The sequence below is a fragment of the Elephantulus edwardii genome, unplaced genomic scaffold (assembly GCF_000299155.1).
Source record: "Elephantulus edwardii isolate Elephantulus edwardi_28Jun2011 unplaced genomic scaffold, EleEdw1.0 scaffold00016, whole genome shotgun sequence".
Taxonomy (NCBI): domain Eukaryota; kingdom Metazoa; phylum Chordata; class Mammalia; order Macroscelidea; family Macroscelididae; genus Elephantulus; species Elephantulus edwardii.
The window spans coordinates 2,998,074-3,019,970 of NW_006399766.1; positions in this window are offsets into that span (position 1 = coordinate 2,998,074).

The following is a 21,897-nucleotide window of genomic DNA, read 5'->3' on the forward strand; positions in this document are numbered from 1 at the left end:
AGGAGGGTAGAGAAAATGGTGCAGTAATGAAGGAATGAAAACCCAAAATCCCTGTAAATGTTCATTAAAACTAATAAAATTTAATAAAACAAAAAAAATAATTTAAAAAAAGTAATTGAGAAGACCATGGCCTGGATTAGGTGCACCTTTGTCTCTAGACTGACATTATTGCTCTTCAGCACTCTGGAGAGGTCCACGACAGATTTTCCCAATGCAATCTGTCTTTAGATTTCCTGGCTGCTGGTGGTAAAAATTGTTGATTGTGGATCTGAGCAAGCTTTAACAGCTAACAACCTTAATTTCTTTTCCATCTATCATGATGCTGCCAATTGCCCCAGTGGTGAGAATCTTTGTCTTCTTGATGTTGAGCTTCAATCCATATTGAAGACTACAGTCCTTGACCTTCTGCAACAGGTGCTTCAGGTCTTCTGTTTCAGCAACAAATTTGTGTCATCGGCATATTGTAGGTTGTTAATGAGCCTTCCTCCAATCCTGATGCCACACTTCTCCTCATAAAGCCCTGCAACATACTGAGTCTAAAAATAGTTTAGATTTAGAAAGGAAATTATTCATATTGTCTTTCTTGTCTCAGATCAAGTAAGATATACTCAAACAGAGACTCTATGGAGATATTCTATAATGCTTCCTTTTTTATTTCAAGTGAGACAGAAATAACAATGCTTAGAAACAAAAATGAAATTTGATGAAGAAGATGTTATTTATTTTAAAATCTATTTGTTGTCTGCTTTATATTGGGTTGCTTTGTATCATGTTAAATTTGTTATAGCTCAAAATTTGGCACCTAATTCATGGTTTAAGGGAACTCTGGTAGCCTAGTGGCAAGGAGCAGCATTGCTAACTGGAAAAAAAATAGTTCAAATCCACCAACTATTTTCAAGGAGAAAGATGAGCAACTTTCTCCCATTTGATTAACAGCCTCTGAAAAAGCACTGGAGGGTCATCTATGAGTCAATTCTAACTCCACAGTACATAAAAACAACAATAACAGTTCTGTGTTACTGATTTCATTTCTACAACACTATTGATTCACAAATTGCATATTGCTCATTAAGTGTAAATAAACAGCACTGTTCATTCAGACTAGTCAAAAATAATTGGAAAGCACTTAAGGCTTTAACAGAATGCTTGGAAGAATCAATAGTCATGCTTAGAAACACAGAACCAGGTGCAACCATATCTTGTGGCCAATCATGAGTTTCCAGGGGAAATAATACTGTGACCAATGTTATTCAAACAGAACACTGCTTGGTTTAAAATCAATAAAGATGTGTGTCAAGGTTGTGGCTTTTCTCCATATCTATTAAAGGTGTATGCTGAGAAAACAATTGAGAACTACATGAAGGAAAATATAGTATCAGGAACAGAGGAAGGCTCATTAACAACCTGTGTAATGCAGGTGGCACAACATTGCTTACAGAAAGTGAAGACTTAAAGTACTTACTGCAAAAGATCAAAGGCAGCAACCTCAATATGGCTAACACTACAAGCCTCCTCCCATTTCTCCTACAAACAATGTTTATATGGTGGACCATTACTTTTTCTACATTCTCCTAATATGCAACAGAATTCAACATATGCAGTTACAAGACCAAGAACAAATTATAATAAAAGATAACAAGTTTCTAACACTGTTTTACTAGCAGCCAGGAAATCAGAAGTGAAATTGCATTGAGAAAATCTGCTATCAGGGACCTTGCTAGGTTATTGAAGAGCAACAACGTCAGTATGGAGACTAAGATGCACCTGATTCAGGTCATGATCTTCACAATTACTTGCTATGCGTCAGAAGCTGGACAATGACTAAGGATGATAGAAGAATTGATGTCTTTGAGCTGTGACACTGGAGAAGAGTAATTTTATTATTATTATACTGGTTTATTTACACAGTTTGAATACACTGTTATTCACACAGGAACCTTCCCATATCGTTCACGCCCCCAACCCATCAAATTGTAAGACCCTATGATTAAAATATCCCCCCATCCTCACCCCTCTGCTTCCACCCTCCCCCTGCTTGGGCTACTCATACTCATTCTACAATAACGGTTTTATACAGTATTTTTCCTTATCGGACTGAGTCAGTTCACTCGGCATAATACTTTCCAGTCTCTCTCAAGTTAGGTAGTAATTTACAAAATCATTGCTCCTGTGTACTGCATTGTGTTAAATGTACCATACTTTCTCAATCCATTTGATTGTGGTTGGACATCTGGGCTGCTTCCATGTTCTTGCAATGGTGAATAATGATGCTATGAACATTGGTGTACAGGCCTCCATTCCTGACTCATTTCTAATTTTTTCAGAATATATTCCAAGCAGTGATTCCAAGCAGGTCATATGGAATTTCTATGTTGAATTTTTTGTGGAAGCGCCAAACTGCATTCCAGCATTCTTGTACCATTTTACAATCCCACCAACAATGTAGAAGAGTTCCTATCTCAGCACATCCTCTCTAACATTTATTACTTGCTGTCCTGTTAAACTTTGCTATTGTTACTGGAGTGAAATGATATCTCATTGTGGTTTTGATTTGCATCTCTTGTATTGTCAATGATTTGGAGGATTTCTTCATGTGTCTGTTGGCCATTTTAATATCTTTCTCTGTGAAAGTTCTTTTCATTTATTTTGGCCATTTTGTAATCAAGTGATCAGTCTTCTTCTTGTGAAAGCCAAAGAGTATTCTAAAATCTTTCATTATGAGACTCTTGTCTGAGATGTTATTGCCAAATGTTTGTTCCCAGTCAAATATACCATGGACTGCTAGGAGAACAAACAGGTTTGGCCTAGAGAGGGTGAAACGAGGCTGTTCCTTGGAGGCAAGGGTTTTGAAGCTCTGTCTGACCTACTTTTGGCACGTTTCCAGGAGGAATCAGTCCTTGGAGAGGGACCTCACGCTTGGGAGGAACAGCGCAAGAGAGGATGGCCCTTGATGGGATGGATTGGCTCAGTGACTGGGTTAATGGGGATAGGGGTCAGAGATGAGCAGAATTCGGAGCACATAGGGTCGCTATGAGTCACAAGCACATAGCAAAAACAACAACAGCAACAAAAGCAACAGTAATGTATTTTGAGGGAACTGGCTTGTACATCCACATTTGCTGATCAAACAACTCCAGTCAGGAAGAGCAACAGTGCTCTTTGCCATGATATACAACTTGGTAAATACCTAATCAAAACTCCAGTCCCAGATGACATGTAAAATCAAGAAAACTCCAAATAAATCAGCCATTATAATCAATTCAATCTAGTGACTGTTTCACTTTTATTTACATAGCTCTGTTGGCCTAGTGTTAAGGAGTTGTGCTGCCCATCTGCCAGCTGTGCAATGGAGGAAAGTTGGACAATCTCCTTCCATGCAATTTGCAGCTTCTGAAAAACCTCTATAGAGTCAGCTCATATTCAACAGTACATAACAACAATGACATAGAGAGTTATGCTCTAAGCGATGTAATAGGAAGAAATGGTGTTGGTGGTATAGCTAGTAGAGTTGTCCACCAGCATCTCTTTAGGGAAAAGGATGGACAGTCTTCTCTTTATTTTTTGACACCTATAAACCTTTTATTTTAAGTACCAGAAGTTAGCGGCATCATGGCAGAGACTTTAGGGTACAGGGCTCAAAAGTCCCCTGGTGGCCCTGGGAGGAGGCTTTGGAAGCGGCTAGTGAATAGCCCCTGTATTGAGATCCTTCTGGTGTTCTATTGCTTTTTCCGGTGCAGAGTGCTCAATTTCTTCTCTAAATGTGGGATGCTTCATGGTCTCTTTAAGTGTGGGGTTCCCCTTTTGGTCTTTAAATGTAAAGTGCTCTGTTTCTTTTCCAAATGTGAGATAATTCCTACTCTAAATGTAGGGCATCCCCTTTTGTCTTTCAATGTGGGATGTTTCCTTTCTCCTTTAAGTCTGGGATGGGTCTTTCCTTCTTTTAGGGTGGGGTGCTACTTTCTTAAAAACAAGGTGCTCCTTCATTTTAGTATGGGTGAGTTGCTTCTTTCCATTTATTATTGAATTATCACTAGCCGAGTACTAGCTCTGGGTAGAAATGTACTTGATTTTGCCAATGACCAACTTGACTTTTCCTTGCAGGCTATTTCTAAACTTCTTCACCTGGCTTGGACCGTGCTGCTTGGGATAGGTACAGCTGACTTTGGAAACTGTGACCTTGGCAAGGACTTCCAAAGCCAGTCACAGAGCCACCACCAGCAGTGGGAGCTACAGGAGGAGCCTCACGGTGCAGTGGGAGGAGTCTCTGGATCCCAGGTGGAGGTGAGAGATTAGGAAAATCTCCTCACATGCCTCAGAAAATCAATGGAGGGTTGTCATAACTTCGAATCAACTCCATGGCAGTAGATTTCGTTTTTGTTGTTTTATTTGTTTGCTTTTGCTTAAGAGTCCCATCAAGATGAAGTGTTTCAATTATGAGGGAGGGGACTGTAGGAGTCAGAGGGAAAAGAAGATGAAGCAATAGAGACCTCATGGAAGAAATAACCTTGCATATGCACATCCTTGTGATCCTACAGGAACTTTATTGCCAGCTAATGCATTCTCATGTACTGGAGCGGGTATTTCACTTAATGTCCTGCCAGCCTCTTCCACTGAGATGGTTGCTTCCTCTTGTATCCTTTTTACTTGGTTTCTATGGGTCTTTGCTTTCGAAAACTGATGTCTCTAATTTGATGATGCCTTACTTATTGGGAAATCCAAAAATCCTGTTGTCTATACTGAGTTTATTTAATTTCCACATAAATTTTAGTCTCAGTTTACCAGTTTCTATAGAAAAAAAGTGTGTTAAGAATTTAGTTGAATATATAGATCAAATGGAGAACACACATTTTAATAGTAATAATGTCAATTATTCATATACATTGTCTTTCATTCATATATCTTGTGCTTTTCATATTTTATTGGTTTGCATACAATCAAAGATAAACATTGTGTTTCTTTCATGTATATTCTGTTTAATTGAATTAATTATTATTACTATTATCTCCATTTATGCCTCAGTCTTTAATTCTTTGGGTTATGCTTTGCAGTAGCATAGCTGGATCATCTAGGATTTCTATGTTTAGCTTTATTTTTTTTAAATAACATTTTTTATTTTAAATGTGATTTTAACAAAAGTTTACAGAAAAATTAGATTTTCATTCATTCATTCATTGTTGCTCATTTTTACCTCCATTCCCCCTCCCTAGTTGACTTTTTTTGGTTTCATTAATATTCATTCATTTCGCACAATTACCTCCCTCCCCTGCCCCTCACCCCAGTCCTCTATGCAATGTACTTCATATTCTGGCCTATTGTTGTACATGTAATGCCTAATCATATAGTCCTTTTAAACAGTTCTTTAATTCATCTATTCCAGTACAATGTTTGCTATCTATTCACTTTTTTCCTATTATCCTCCCAAACCCTGATGTCAGAACTGCTATTAGAAAACAATGGCACTATGCAGCATTTGTCCGTTTGTGACTGAGATATTTCACTCAACATAATGTCCTGTAGTATCACTCATGTTGTGTAATGTTTTGTGAGTTCATTGTTTTTCAGAGCTGTGTAATATTTCATTGTATAAAAATAGCAGGCGGTATTTCTGTTTCCAACTTTTTGAGAAAATATTGCACTATTTTATACTCCCACTAGCAGTAAATAAGAATTCCAATCTCTTCATAACCTCGCCAGCATTTATTATTTGCTGCTCTATTGTATTTTGCTATTGTTTCTGGGGTGGGATGCTATCTCAAAGTTCTTTTTATTCTTTTTTTTTTCTTCTTGAGGTGCTAGAGAATTCTAGAAATTTTAGATATAAGTCCCTTATCAGATATGTCATTACCAATTTCCTTTTTACATTGTTGGAGATTTTTTTGAGGTGCATTCTTAGACGTTCCCATGCATCTATTTTATCCTCTGCTGATTGTAGGGTTTTTATTATCCATGGAAGACAGTTCAGGCTGTGTATTAGAGCTTCTAGAGTTCTTCCAAACCTTTCTCTGATGAAATTTATCATCCTTGCTTTTGCTACTAGGTCCTTGATCCACTGTGAGTGGGTTTTTGTGTATGGAGTGAGGTGTGGATCTTGCTTGAGTTTTCTGCAGATAGTTTTCTTATTGTGCCAACAATCTTTGTTAAAAAGGCTGTCCCCACTTAACTGATTTAATCTCCTTGTCAAAAATAAGTTGACCATAGGTAGATGGGCTGATTTCTGGGTTCTCAATTCTATTTCGTTGATCTCTGTGTCTGTTACTGTACCAGTACCATGCTGTCTTGACCACCATGGCTGTGTAGTAGGATTTAAGATCAGGGAATTAGATACGGCCTACCTTGTTTCTGTTTTTCAGTAGTGCTTTGTTTATTCATTTTATTCCATTCCAGATGAAATTGGAAATTGCCTTTTCCATCTTGTTAAAGAATGGAATTGGTATTTGTATTAGGATTGCATTGAATGTGTAGATTGCCTTTGGTAGAATTTTCATTTTCACTATATTGTGTCTTCCTATGCAAGAGCATGGTATATTCTTCCATTTCTCTAAGTCTCTCTCTCTTTTCCCCCCTTGTATTAGTGGGTTGTTTTTTTTGTTAATTTTTCTTTGTATAGGTCTTTTACTGGAAGCGGGAGCAGCATCCACTACTGAAATGGCTTGCTTCTGGAAGCTCTGTGTACAAACAGTGCTCAGGCCTTTCGTTCATAGGGTCGTTATGAGTTGCCTAAGACTCGAGGGCACCTAACAATAACACATAGGTCTTTTGTGTCTCTAGCTAGATTTGCTCCCAAGTATTTAATCTTGTGATTAGCTATTGTGATGGGTATTGTTTGTTTAGCTCCATTTCTATATTCTCTTTGTCACTGTAGAGAAATGCAACTGATTTTTGTATATTGATCTTATATCCCACTGCTTTGCTGAACTGGTTGACTATGTCCAGGAATTTTCTCACTGAGTCCTTAGGGTTTTCTAAATAAACTATCATATCATCTGTGTAAAGAGCTAGTTTATCTTCTTTTGCCAATTTGGATACCTTTTATTTCCTTCCCCTTGTTTTTTTGCTTTCACTAAGACTTCCAGTACAATATTATGGTAGCAGGTATCCTTGCTTAGTTTTTTTTTTTTTTCTCAGAAGGAATGCCTTTAAACTCTCTCCATTGTGAATGATGTTGGTTCTTGGGTTTGCATATATACTTTTCACTATATTGAGGAAATTCCCCCTCTATTCCTATTTTACTGAGTGTTTTAATCAGAAAAGGCTGCTGGATTTTTTTTCTAAGACTTTTTCGGTATCAATTGATAGGATCATGTGGTTCATTTTATTTGCTTCGTGAATGTGATTAATTACATTGTTTTTCTTGTTGAACTGTCCTTGCATATCTGTTATGAATCCTACTTGGTCATGGTGATTTTTTTAATGTACCAATGGATTATATTGATCAGTATTTTATTGAGGATTTTTATGTCTATGTTCATGAGACATATTGGTCTATAGTTGTCTAATTTGGTGGTATCTTTATCTTAATTTGGTATTAAGGATATGTTCGCTTCATAGAATGAGTCTGGGGGATTTCTATGTTTTTATTTCTGAAATATTTTATGCAAAATTGGTGACAGTTCTTCTCTGAATGTTTGATAAAATTTCTTGGTAAATCTTCTGGTCCAGGGAGATTTTGTTGGTTTTTATTTTGTCAGAAGTTGTTTTGTTACTATTTCAATTTCTTCTTTTGGGATGGGTCTGTTAAGGTGTTTTCCTTCAGTCTCTGTCATTTTGGGTAGATTGTGAGTTTCTAAGTATTTCTCTAGGTTTTCATATTTGTTTCAGTATAGTTTGGAAGCAGGAGTGACATCCATTTTCTAAACCACATGCCTCTGGAGGCTCTATGAACGTGGAGAAATGACGATAGTTATGGAAAGGCATTAGGTCTTTTGTTCATCGGGTCATTATGAGTTGTGCTCAATTCTACAGCAATCACAACAACAACAACATAGTTTCTCATAATACTGCATTGTTAAACTTTTTATTTCAGTTGTCTCTGTTGTGATATTAGTTTTTTCATCTGTTATTCAGAATATTTGTGTCTTTCTTTTCTTTTGTTAGTTTTACTAGTGATTTGTCAATTTATTGACCTTTTCTAAGAACCAACTCCTAGTCTTGTTGATGGTTTCAGTTATTTTTCTGGTTTTATTTATCTCTGCCCTAATTTTTGTAGATTCATTTATTTTAGAGGTTGATGGTTTTCTTGCTGTTCTTTTTCAACTTGTTGGAGATGTTGGGTTAGAGAGTCAATTATAATTTTTCTTCCCTTTTTATGTGATTACTTATTGCTATAATTGGCCTCTGATTACTACTTAGGCTGTTTCCCAGAGGTTTTGGTAAATTGTATTTTCATCGTCATGTATTTCAAGAAACTATTTTATTTCTTCTATTACCCACTCATTTTCAAGCAGGGTGTTGTTCAGCTTCCAAATGTATGGTTTTTCTCGTTTATCCTCTTGTTATAAATTTCTAATTTTGTAGCACTGCGGCTTGAGAAGATGCTTTCTATTATTTTTACTTTATTTATTGATACGTGCATTGTGAACTAAAATGTGATCTATTCTAGAGAATGTTCCATGCACATTGGAGAAGAAGGTCTATCACAGTTTTTGGGGATGCATTAGTCTGTATATATCTGTGAGCTTGCATTAGCTTATTATGTGGTTTAATTCTTCAGCATCTTTGTTGAGTTTCTTTCTGGTAGTTCTAGCTTTTCGAGAAAGTGGTTTACTGAAGTCTCGTAATACTATTGTGCTGTTGTCTCTTTTCTTTTTTCAATTCCATTGGCGTTGCTTTCTATTATTTGCAGCTCTATCCTTTTGTGAATAGATATTTATTATGTTCTATTTGTGCAGAGATACTTATTATGTTCTATTGACCCTTTTATCATTATATAGTGACCTTCCTTGTCCTTTGTGATGGTTTTTATACTGAAATCTATTTTATCACATATTAATACTGCAACTCATGCTTTTTTCTGGTTGTCATTTGCTTGGCTTATTTTCCTCCCCACCTTTTTATGTTTAGTCTTTCTTTATCTTCACTTTCCAGGTTTGTCTCTTGTAAACAGTTTGTACTTTTTATACAATCTGCTATTCGTTTTATCTTCACAGGTGCTTATAAACCATTCACATTTAGTGTAGTTATTGACAGCCAAGGTTTCATTGCTATCATTGTATTGAATTCTTTTTAGTATTGTTGGTGGTTACTTTGGTCCATTCTGCTTTCTGTAGCATCTCTGTAAGAACAACTTCCCTCAGAATTTCTCGCAATGGTGACCTTGTTTATACAAACTGCCTTAATTTCTACTCCTCTGAGAATGTCTCAATGTCTGTCATCCAAATGAAGAAAAAATAACTTGTTTAGAAAAATAATGTAGAACAATTGAAAATAATAAAGAAAACCCCAATGACAAAGATCGCCTTCAAGCTAATCTGTATCTCACTATTTATGTAAAATTAACTTAAAATGAATCATGATTGGGAGCTCTACTGGCCTAGTGGCGAGAAGCTGCACTAAAATCCCAGAGGTATGTGGTTCAAATCCACCAGATGCTCTGCTGAAGAAGGAGGGGCAATCTCATCCTATACCAGTCAAATCCAATTTGACAGTACACATACACACACACACACACACACACACACAAATAATAATAATAATAATAATAAATAATCATGATCTTAAGTATAAAATGTAAGACAATAAAACTTGTACCAAAAACTAGGACAACATATTCCAGATTTAATATTTTAAAAAGGATTCTAAGACCTGACAGACACAAACACAAAAAAAATCAAAACTCATAAAGGGAAAAATTGATAAATTGGATCAAATTAAAATTTACGTATTTTCTCTGTGAAGACACCCTGTTAAAGGGATAAAAATACTGAAAGAAAACATTGGCATACCATATGCTTTAGTTAATTTAAAATATATAAAGAATTTTCAAACATCAACAGTAAAAGGAACCAACCAAGCACCCCAAAAAAATCCAATTCAAGAATGATCAATATTTATGAAAAGCTATTTCACAAAATGTGATACATACCACACAAAAAAATATTGCAATCATTTCATTAGGATACTCATATTAAAAGTACAAGGAGATATCACTACATTATGGGAGGTCATAATGAGTAAAACTTTTTAAAAAAATAACAATAAGATTGCATCACAAAATAGCAGTGAGGATACAAGAAAATGGATAATGCCTGTATTTTTGGTTGGAATACTAAATGGTACAGTCATTCTGAAAATAGTTTGATAGTTTTTTTATAAAACTGAAAACACGATTATCATAGGACTGGGAAATTACAGTCTTGGGCATTTATCAAGAGAAGGAAGACTTATTATCTCACACAATCACACACACATGAGCATAAATGTTAATAGCAGTTTTATTTGCAACAGCTAAAATCTGAAAGGAAGAAGGAAGTTCTGGCAGCCTAGTACATAGGGTGAGGGTGTTGCAATGCTAACCCAAAGGTACCATCTTCCTGGGTTTGGAATCCACCAGTGACTGCAGAAGAGAGATGGACAATCTCCTCCTGCGTGATTTACAGCTTCCTAAAACATGTCTCTGAAAACTCTGTGAACTTAGAGAAAAGGCAATAGTTAAGAACAGGGTTTAGGTCTTTTGTTCATAGGGCCACTATGAGTCGTACTCGACATAACGTCAATCAACAACAACAACAAAATCTGTTCTGAGTTGGTTCCTATTTGACAACAATGAGTTTACGTTTTGAAAATCTGGAAAAAAGTGCATGTTTAAACAAACTGGTACATCCATACCGTGTTAGACTCTAAAACAAACCCAATGCACTATGAATGAACTGATTCCAACTCAAAGTAATCTTACTGGATAGAGTAGCACAGTCCCACAGTTTCCAAGGCTTTGAATCTTAACTGGAGTAGACAGTCACAACATTATCCCATGGAGAGGTTGGAAAGTTCGAACTGTTGACCTTTCAGCTAGCACACCAACAATTAACTTGCTATGTCACCAGGATTCCATGTTACACAATTTCAAAAAATCATTATTTTAGATTCCATCCTTTTTAAGTTTGTGAGAAAGCTGTAGTGTTCTCTCAAACGGACATTGGATTTCTTGTAATAATCTGAGTAATAGACCAGAACAAATGTCTCAGCTAAAATACAGTGAACCCTAGGAGACCTGGTAATCGATGGGACTGCTTTACTTTTCTGAGTCTCTAAAGTTTTCCAACTTTGATGGGCTGCTGTGTTATCGCTTTTGAAATGCTGTTTAGTGGAAAATGTTGGAGTTTTTCCTCTTACACAGATTTTTGCTTTCAGACCTTTACTGCATCTCCTTCTAATTTTCTGTCTGAAGCCTTGTGCCAAGTATAGTATTTACTATTCTGACACACTCCTTTGCTTTAATTGCTCATTTGTTTTGCCACTGGAACCTTCCTACGAGGCTGAATTCTATACCAGTTTTCTTTTTAGTATGTCCTATTGTCAGAAAATTTAATAACCTCTGTGGTATAAAAACTTCTTGTAGCTGAGGCATTTGGCTGCTAAACAAAAGGAAGTTGGAGCTTCAAACCCACCAGACACTCTGTGGAAAAAAATGAGGCAGTTTGCTTCCGTAAAGATTTACAGTCTTGGAAACCAGACAGGGCACTTCTACTGTCTCCTGCGGGGTTATTATAAGTCAGCATTGACTTAATGGTAGTGGTTGTAGGGGAGATTTTTTGTTTGTTTTTTTTGTGTGGAGCATAATGACATTTTACAGTGTCTTACATTTTATATGTTCTTATTTACAGTTGTTGTGTGGTGTGGAGTCGGAATAGAACTACAGCTGACCTCCACCAGGTTTTCAGAGGCAGTAATTGCACAGAAAGAAATGGCTCATCTTTCTCTCCTGGAACAGCTGGTGGATTTGAACTGAGCGCCTTTGATCTTACAGCCCAGAGAGTTGTCAACATTGAATACTTTTACAAGAGAAATTTAAGTGCTCATTTAAAGATTTACACTTCTAGCTCTGCTGGTTTGGTGGTAAGCAGTTGCACTGCCAACCTAAAGGCATACAGTTCAAATCTAATAGCTTTTCCATGGGGAAAAGACAGGCATCTGCTCCCTTGTGATTTGCTGTCTTAGAAAACACGCTGAAGCGTCAGCTATGAGTCAGTTCTGACTCAATGGTACATAACAACATATGTCAATAGTAGTTGAAACTCTCATAGAAAGTAGTTTCCCTTACATGGGCAATTAACGTTATTTTTTAAATAAACTATGTTGGCTTTTGCCTAATTGTAAACTTGTTTTATCTCTTTGATTTCCTTCTTCCCTCATGAAAAAGTGTTCATTTAAGTAAACATCATTTCTAGTCTCCAAAAATATGTATTTTTTGACTCACTTATATACAGTGTTACTCAAGGCTGTACTTACTCTTTAAGTTTTCTGTTGTTTTTGCTGTTTTGTGCCATAAACTTGATACTGACATATATATATAGTAATCCTATATGCTATATTACATAGCATTTTCCAGGATGTAATCTTCAAAGGAGTAGATTACCAGGCCTTCTTCTCCATGGCTTTAAAATATCAACCTTCTAGTCAGCAGCAGAGCACTTAATTTTAACACTGGGGCTTTTTAATAAGCAAAGTCCTGACAAATCTATGAATAAATGTGTAATGGCCTATTGAAGGTGATACTGAAGGTTTTGTGACTAGCTCTCCACACGACCACCTTATGATCATTGTATCTATATAAGGTGATTTGGTAAATGTCACAACAGCTCCTTGTCTTAACATTCACTGATTACAAATTTCTGGAGCATCCTTCTAAATATCCTCAATTAAAGCACCATTCAGGACTGATCTTTGTAAAAGAAAAAAGAAAATACATCTTGTCTAAAAAAAGACTTACTGGAATACTACATTAAGCACAATAACTAAATTTCTCCATCTAACTCCTTTTTATGTTACATTTTTCAAGAACAAAGACTTTCAGAGAACAAAATCTAAGCCATGTGAAAATGATTCCATGAGCACTAGGGATTGAACTTTATAGATTAATTGGTGAAAATTAATTTCCACTGACATCTTCTGTATCTATCATCTACTTGAACAGTAAGTTGGAATTTAAATGAAGATGTTATACTATACTGACCACTGGACCAATTGGCAGCATCAGGATGGATGGTGAAGAGATTGAGATTGTTCACAGCTTTAGTTTGCTTGGCTCCACAGTCAACACTCTCGGCACCAGTAGCCAGGAAATGAAAAGTCATATTGCCATGGGAAAGTCTGCTGTTAGGAACCTCTCCAAAGTACTGAAGAGCAATGGTGTCTCTCTGGAGACTAAGGTGCATCTGGTACATGCCATGGTCTTTGCTTTCACTTGCTATGCATCAGAAAGTGGGACAGTGACTAAGGAGGATAGAAGGAGAATTGATGCCTTTGGGCTGTGGTGCTGGAGAAGAGTATTGAGGGTACCATGGACTGCTAGGAAAACGAACAGATTCATCCTGGAAAGGCTTAAACCAGGTGGTTCCTTGGAGGCAAGGATTCTGAGGTTCTATCTAACATACTTTGGACATGTTGCAAGGAGGGACCGGTCCTTGGAGAGGAACATCATGCTTGGAGGGTGGAGGGATAGCACAGGAAGGGAAGGCCCTTTATGAGGTGGATTTATTCATTGACTGGGGTAATTGGGATGGGCATGTCGAAGACAGTACAATTGGTACACAGAGCAGAGTTTATGGCTGTTGTACATAGGGTCGCTATGAGTCGCAAGCACCTCGACGACACATAACAACAACAACAACAACAACTATACCGACATATATTCCTGTGGCGTATGTTTGTATAAATATATTCACATGCTCAAGCACACATAATTATTATTCATGAGTAATTAAATCATTTTAGTGAAATGATCAATTTTGCTTCAAAAGTAATTTCCCAATGATTTTTTAGTATTTTGAAATCCACAAAAGGCTTATATAATTTGAACATAGCATGTTATTACTGGACTCCATGAAAATGTCCTTTGCAAATTTTTTTCATTTCTGAGCAATAATTCTTATTAGTGCTCCCAGCACTAAACTGTCATAATCAGATACAAATAATTATCACCTAAATGCATGAATGAATTACTTGTGAATTTTTAAAGGGTAAAAACTCTTTTATAATTTGAAAATATGAAAAATACTAAAATAAGCATATAGCATTACAGATAATAATTTGATAAATTTTATTATTATAAATGTGATTAACTAATCTTATTCTATATTGAGTGCCTAAGGCTGCGGTGAGAAATCATCACAATTTGAGTGGTTTTCAAAAAGAAATCTACTCCTTCACAGTTATGGAGTTTAGAAATCTGAACTCAGGGTGTCAGCAGGATCATAGTTCCTCCAAAATCTCTAACTCTTGCTCCTCCGGAACTTCTTTCCCCTCCATTTTTTATTCATTGTTGGATATTTTCTTCCCCCTCCTTCCCCTTCTTCTGCCCCAGCCCAACTCACAATGCACCCCTTCTAGATTGTTCTTAAACATATAATGCATAAACACATATTCCTTTCAGATAATTCTTCTCCTTATCTGTTCTAATGCAATGTTTGTTATCTATCCACTCTTTCCCCATTCCCTCCCAGTTCTCTTTTATAACAGTGGTGTTATGCAGTATTTGTCCTTTTGTGACTGAGATATTTCACTTATCATAATGTCCTCAAGGCTCCCCAAGTGGTGTAATGTTTTACTAATTTATTGTTTTTCATTGTTGTATAGTATTCCATTGTGTGGCTGTACCATATCTTTTCTATCCATTCACTTTGTTAATGACTTTGTAAATGGGCACTTGGTTTGCTTTCATCTCTTTGCTATGGTGAATAGTGCATCAACATACATCTGTTTGAGTTGTGGCTCTGGTTTCTTTAGGGCATATTCCCAATAGTAGAATTGCTGGGTCAAATGGTATTTATATTTCCAACTTTTTTAGAATGTTCCAGAACACCTTCCATAGCGGTTGTACCATTTTACATTCTCACCAGCAGTGACTAAGTATTCCAATCTCTCTACAACCTCACTGGCAATTGTTGTTCGTTGCCCTGTGGGACTTTGTTATTGTTGCTGGTATGAGATGATATCTCTAGTTGTTTTGATTTGCATGTTTCTGATAGGTAGGAATTTTGAACATTTCTTCATGTGTTTGTTTGCCCTCTGAATGTTTTCTTTGGTAAAGTGTCTATTCATATCTTGTGTCCATTTTGTGATTGGGTTATTTATCTTTGTCGTGTTGAGGTGCTGCAGTATTTTATGAATTGTAGATATAAGTCCCTTATTAGATATGTAATTGCCAAATATTTTTTCCTGGTCTGTAGGTTTCCTTATTACCCTGTTGGAGAAGTTTTTTGGATTTGTGGCTTTTTTTCGGGTTTTTTTATTTTATTTTTTCCTATTATTATTATTATGTGTGTGTGTGTGTGTGTGTGTGTGTGTGTGTGTACCATCCAGGAGGAGATTGTTCCTCCTTCTCCAGCAGAGCATCTAGTGGATTCAAACCGCTTCCCTCTGGAATTGCAGTGCAGCTTCTTGCCACTAGGCTACCAAAGCTCACCTGGAGACATTTTTTGATGTGCATAGGGATTTGATTCTTAGAAGATCACATTTGTCTATTTTATTCTCTACTGGTTGTAGATTTTTCATTATGCTTGGAAGACTGTTTAGGCTGTGGATGAGGGCTTCTAGAGTTCTTCCTAGCTTTTCTCTGATGAATTTTATAGTCTTTGATTTTAACTTCTATCTACGTCCATGATCCACCTTGAGTTGGTTTTTGTGTAAGGTGTGAGGTATGGGCCTTTCTTAATTTTCCTGTAGATGGCTTTCCAGTTTTTCCAACAGCATATATTGTAGCTAATGTTAAATGGATCTTGGCTGAAAGCAAGGAGTACCAGAAGGATGTCTATCTTTTTTTCATTGATTACACAAAAGCATCTGACTGTGTGGATCATAACAAACTGTGGCTAACTCTGAGAAGAATGGGAATCCCAGAACACTTGATTGTGCTAATGCAAAAACCTATACTTGGACCAGGAGGCAGTTGTCAGAACAGAGCAGGGAAACACTGCATGGTTCAAAAATAGTGAAGGGTGTATGCCAAAGATGTGTCCTATCTCCATACCTTTTCAATATATATGCAGAACAGATTATCTGGGACGTTGGGCTCTATAAGGAGAAATGTGGCATCAGGATTGGAGGAAGAATTATCAACAATCTGCATCATGCAGATGACACAAACCTGCTTGCTGAAACAGAGGAGGACCAGAAGCGCTTGCTGTGGAAAGTCAGGGACTGCAGTCTTCAGTATGGATTGAGGCTCAATATCAAGAAAACAAAGATTCTCACCACTGGGCCAATTGGGAGCATCATGATCGATGGTGAAGAGATTGAGATTGTTCACTCTTGGCACCAGCATCCAGGAAATTAAAAGACGTATTGCAATGAGAAAGTCTGCAGTTAGAGACCTCTCTAAAGTACTGAAGTGCAATGATGTCAGTCTGGAGACTAAGGTATGTCTGATAAATGCCATGGTCTTTGCAATCACTTGCTGTGCATCGGAGAGCTGGACAATGACTAGGGATGATAGAAGGAGAATTGATGCCTTTAAGCTGTGGTATTGGAAAAGATTATTGAATATACCATGGACTACTAAGAAAATGAATAGGTCTGTACTGGAGAGGGTGAAGCTGGACTGATCCTTAGAGGCAAGGAGTCTGAAGCTTCATCTGACATACTTTGGACCTGTTGCCAGGAGGGACCAGTCTTGGAGAGGGACATCATGTTTGGGGGGTGGAGGGACAGCGTCGGAGAGGAAGAACCTCGATGAGATGAATCGATTCAGTGACTGGGGTAATGGGGATAGGTGTATCAGAGATCGTGAGATTGACAAAGGCTAGGAAAGTTTAGGGCTGTTATACATAGTGTCGCTATGAGTCGCAGGTGACTCGATGGCACATAACAACAACAACAGCAACAAATATCATCTTAGCTAATACTTACTCATGTTTTGCTGTTGTTGATTGCCATTGATTTGAGCACAACTCATAGAGACTCCATGAACAAAAGACCTAATGGCCTTTCTACAAGTTTCTCCAAGTTCATAGAGTTCTCATAGACATATAGTTTAGGAAGTGGATGCCATTCCTTCTTCCAAACCTGTTCTGCAACTGGGAGCTCCACCAAACACTGTCCACATTGGGAAACCATTATGGTATTTGATACTCCAATAGCAAAGGTTCAGCATCACAGCAAACTAAAACTACCTAAGTACAGCAAACTAACAAGCAGTGATGTGCAAAGTGATGTACAAAATACTAATAGGATGCTCTATTATTATTAGCATCAGCTTTGGTGTCAGAGTCTACAGGAAGTTGTGCTACTAAAACCTAAAGGAGGTAGTAATTCTAATCTACCAGTAGATTGACAACCTTGGAAATGCAATGGCTATGAGTTATTTCCAACTTGACAATTAGACCATGCATTTCATATCCTTCTTGTTGTTATCTTATGACAGGTATCCATGGAGAACTCATACACAATAGCACAAAATTCTGACTGGTGCATTCTGTTTAATCTATCCATTTTACCTAGGATTTTGTGATCAAAATTTTTCTTTTCCCTTTATAGATGGTGAACCTGAAACTGATAGAGCTACATGAATTTATCATTATATGACACATTTAAACATATCAGTGATATAGCTGAGTAATTGTGAATTAGAGCCAACTCAATAATCATTGAAAACAGCAAGTTAACAGTTCAGTTAGACCTTTAGACTGCCACAAGACATTTCTGTCTTGAAGCAGAGCAAATGCTCATTATAAAGGAAGCTCTCTAGAGTTGTATGATCTTTAATAGCTTTCACATGGAAATTTACAAGTGTTACATTCAAGAATACAAAAGTGATACAATTACATTTCTTGTAATTGTTCAGACAATATAATGTTACTTTATTTTGACAGACTTAAAAAAAAAACTCAAGCACTAATGCCAAGTACACCACTTTTATGAATAGTAAATAATAAGATGATTTTCTCAACATAAAATATGCCATAATGAATACTGATTATGCCACACTGCTTTTTTCAACAGTGTACTTTAAATAGTTATGCTAGGGATTTAGTTCACTTCCCCACACATTTTTTAATGAGACTTAAGTGTCATAGTAACACTTATGTGACACAGTTTTGCACTCTCCAGTTTTATTTTTTTCATACCAATATGAGTATAGAGTCCTAGTATTTACTGGGATATCAGTAATCTATTACAATGTATAATCAATACGAGAAATATAATGTGACATTCATTGTAAGTGGCATTTATTAGGTACAATATTTTTGTACCATAAAAATAATTAAGTACAACACACAATGGTAGTATAACTGGTAAAATGTGTATAAAAGTTCAAAAGGGAAAGAAGAGGGGAACAAGGGAGTAGAATCAGAAAAGGAGGCGGAGCGGCAGGTAGAAGATGGGAAAGAGAAGTAAATAGGAGGGTGGAGGGTGGGGAGGAGAGGAGGACAGAGGGCAGAGGGTGAGGAGGGGAAGAAATCACTAGGAAAACCAAGTTTTCTGGGTGGAGGAGGAGATGAAGGAATTTGGAAATATCCAATGGGAACCTGAAAAGACAGGTAATAATGAGCATATTTCAATGGTGATTAATTATATAAAACACAATGTAGATGAGTGTTTAAAACACAGTGTAGAAATGTGTGAAATGCAGTGTACATGAATGATGCACAAATTGTGTATGCAAACCAATATAAAATAAAAATAAAATGTAAAAATAAAACAAATAATAGTACAACAGGGTGTTATTAGAATATATGGGCAGCTAAGATAGATGAAGGGAGCGCTGATGGCCTAGTAGGTAAGGAGTTTTTCTGGCAACCCAAAGGTAACTACTGAATACTCTCTAGGAAAAAGATGGGCAGTCTCTTCCCATGTAATATACAGCCTCTGAAAATTCAAGGACACTTTCGAGTTGGTTCTGGCTTGATGACACATTGCAGCAACAACAAAATAGGTGAGTCTATAAACCAAATCACATTAGCCCAATCAGGATTTGAAATTATTTGAAATAAGATTTTAATTCCACGGACTCTTACCCTGCACCAGTTCTGACTGAAGACACTGGACATTTTCTCTGTTTTGTCCTTCGTGGCTGGCATAGAACTGATTTTTTTTTACCCACTAAAATTATGAGTTTTTAAAAAGTCTGAAATTCAAGCTTCCAGTTGTTACTCCCAATAAATAAATACCAATAAATATTCCCCTTCCACTAAAAACAAAAGATTTAAAATACTGGTCTCACTTTTCTTCTTGTGTGCATCAGTTCTAATTCTAGGTGACAGAATAGAACCTCTCATAGGGTTTTCTACACCAAAATCTTTGTAAAAGCAAATTTCCAGATGTCTTTTTTTTCTCTCTCTCTCTGAGAGAGGATGGTGATTTCAAACCAAGGCCGTTTGTTGTTGTTGTTGTGTGCTGTTGAGTTGGAACCTATTCATAGTTGGCCCTCCATAGGATTTCCAGAGTAAATTGCATGGAAGGAGATTGCCCATGCTTCTGCGGAGCAGCTTGTGGATTTGAACTATGTGACTTTGGGATTGCAGTGCACTTTATTAGCATGAGGCAACCAGAGGATGTTAAGGCTAGCTTTAAAGTGCTTAATAATTAGACTACTAGGGAGCAGTAGCGGCATCCACTTCCAAAATGGCTTGCCTTCTGGAAACTCTATGTATGAACAGTGCTCAGGCTGTTCATTCATAGGGTCGCTATGAGTCATCTACGACAACAAAAACAACAACAACAACAGGTAGTGGTACTGGAGAAGGGACTTGAACATACCATGGAACACCAAGAAAACAAATGAGTCTGTCTTGGAGAGAGTGAAATAAAGTTTCTCCTCGGAGGCTAGGTTTTTGAAGCTCTGTCTCACATACTTTGGGCATGTGGCCAGGAGGGACCAATCCTTGAAGAAGGACGTCACGCTCAGAAAGATGAAGGGACAGCACAGAAGAGGAAGACCCCAGATGATGGATTGATAAAGTAACTGGGGCAATGGGGGTTGGTGTGTCAGAATTAGACTGACTCAGGACAAAGCAAGCTTCAGAGCTGCTGTACATAGAGTTGCTATGGGTTGCAGGTGACTCGATGGCACATAAGGGAGCTCTGATAGTGTAGTCTGTACAGAATTGGACTGCTAACCCAAAGACAGAATCTCTGGGGTTTTGAATACATTAGGGACTCCACTGGCCTCCAGAAAATGCATTGGAGGATCGATTGTGAGTCTGCTTCTGTGACTCAGTCATGGTATGTTCAAATTCTCCTCCCTCTTCCTCTCTAGATGTGAATCAGATGTTATCTTTATTTAGTAATCAATCTCTCAGTAAAGCAATATTCTTTGAGTGGGTGACTTTTAACTCCAATAGAGGAAAGAACAAGGACAAAAGCTGGAGGGATCATGTGGAACTATGTGACAAATCTGAGAAAAAACAAAAAGAGCCATGTGGGTTTAGGTGAGAGAAGGGGATACAAGGGTGGAAGGGATCATAAAGTAATAAAATTGGGAATCATTTCTATCGCTGCCATTCTGACTCATAGTGACCCTCTAGGACAGAGTAGATGATCCCACAAAGTGCTCAAGGCTATAAATTTTTTATGTAAGTTTTCTGTCCTTTCACTCCTGGAATAGAGATGTGTTTGAGCCTCTGATCTTTTGATTAGCAGATGGATAAATACCTTAACCACTGCACCAACAGGGCTCCTTCAGTTCCCCAAGGCCTTGTAAGTACTTGGAGGCACTTATTTTGCTGTATGCATTGGATAATAAGTGCAACTTTCCTCGAGGCTCACAGTATCTTTTCAGGACTACATTTCCATACATTTTCTTTATAAATATTTTTCTTTATTAACAAGGAGATTAATATTAACAGAAATGAAACCAGAGATGGAATGAATAATAGAATTCTGTACAGTCAGTGATTTAGTAATTTCAAATACATAAGAAACATAAATGCAGTCTATACATATGGATTTCACTGATGGTATGCATAGGAATCAGATCGATTACATCTGCAGAAAGAATTGCTGAAGAAGTTAAATATTAGCTGTGAAAATTAGACCAGGTGCTGATTGTGAAACAGACCACTAACTACTCATATTCAAGTTCAAAGTGAAGCTAAAGAAAACGAAATAAAATCCACAGGACACAAAATTGGAACTTGTGTCTATCCCACTTGAATTTGAAAACCATCTCAGGAACAGGTTTGAGGCTTTGAACATTAATGAGCGAAGACCAGATGAGCTGTGGGAGCATATCAAGAGTACCATAGATAAAGAATGCGAAAGATCACTACAAAGACAGAGGAGGAAGAGTGTCAGATGAGACTCTGAATAGTGCACTAGAGCACCGAGAAGCCAAAGCAAAGTGAAGAAATCAAGAAATTAAGGAACTAAACAGAAGATTTCAAAGGGCAGCACTGGAAGGCAAAGTGTTATAATGAAATGTGCAAAGAGCTGGAGTCACAAAATCAAAAGGGCTGAACTCGCTCAGCATTTTTTTTATTTTGAATTTATTTTAATGAAAGTTTACAGAGACTTTGGATTTCCATTCATTCATTGTTGTACTTTTCTCCCTGCCCACCCATCCCCTAATTTGCTTTTCTTTTTGAAAAGTAAAAGAAAAAATTCTTTCATTGTTATTCAATGCCTCCCCCAAGTCCATTCCACTATGCTACCTTCATTCTAGACTCCTCTCATAACAATAATATCTAATCATATATCCTTTTTTTATTATTATTAAATTTTATTAGTTTTAATGAACATTTACAG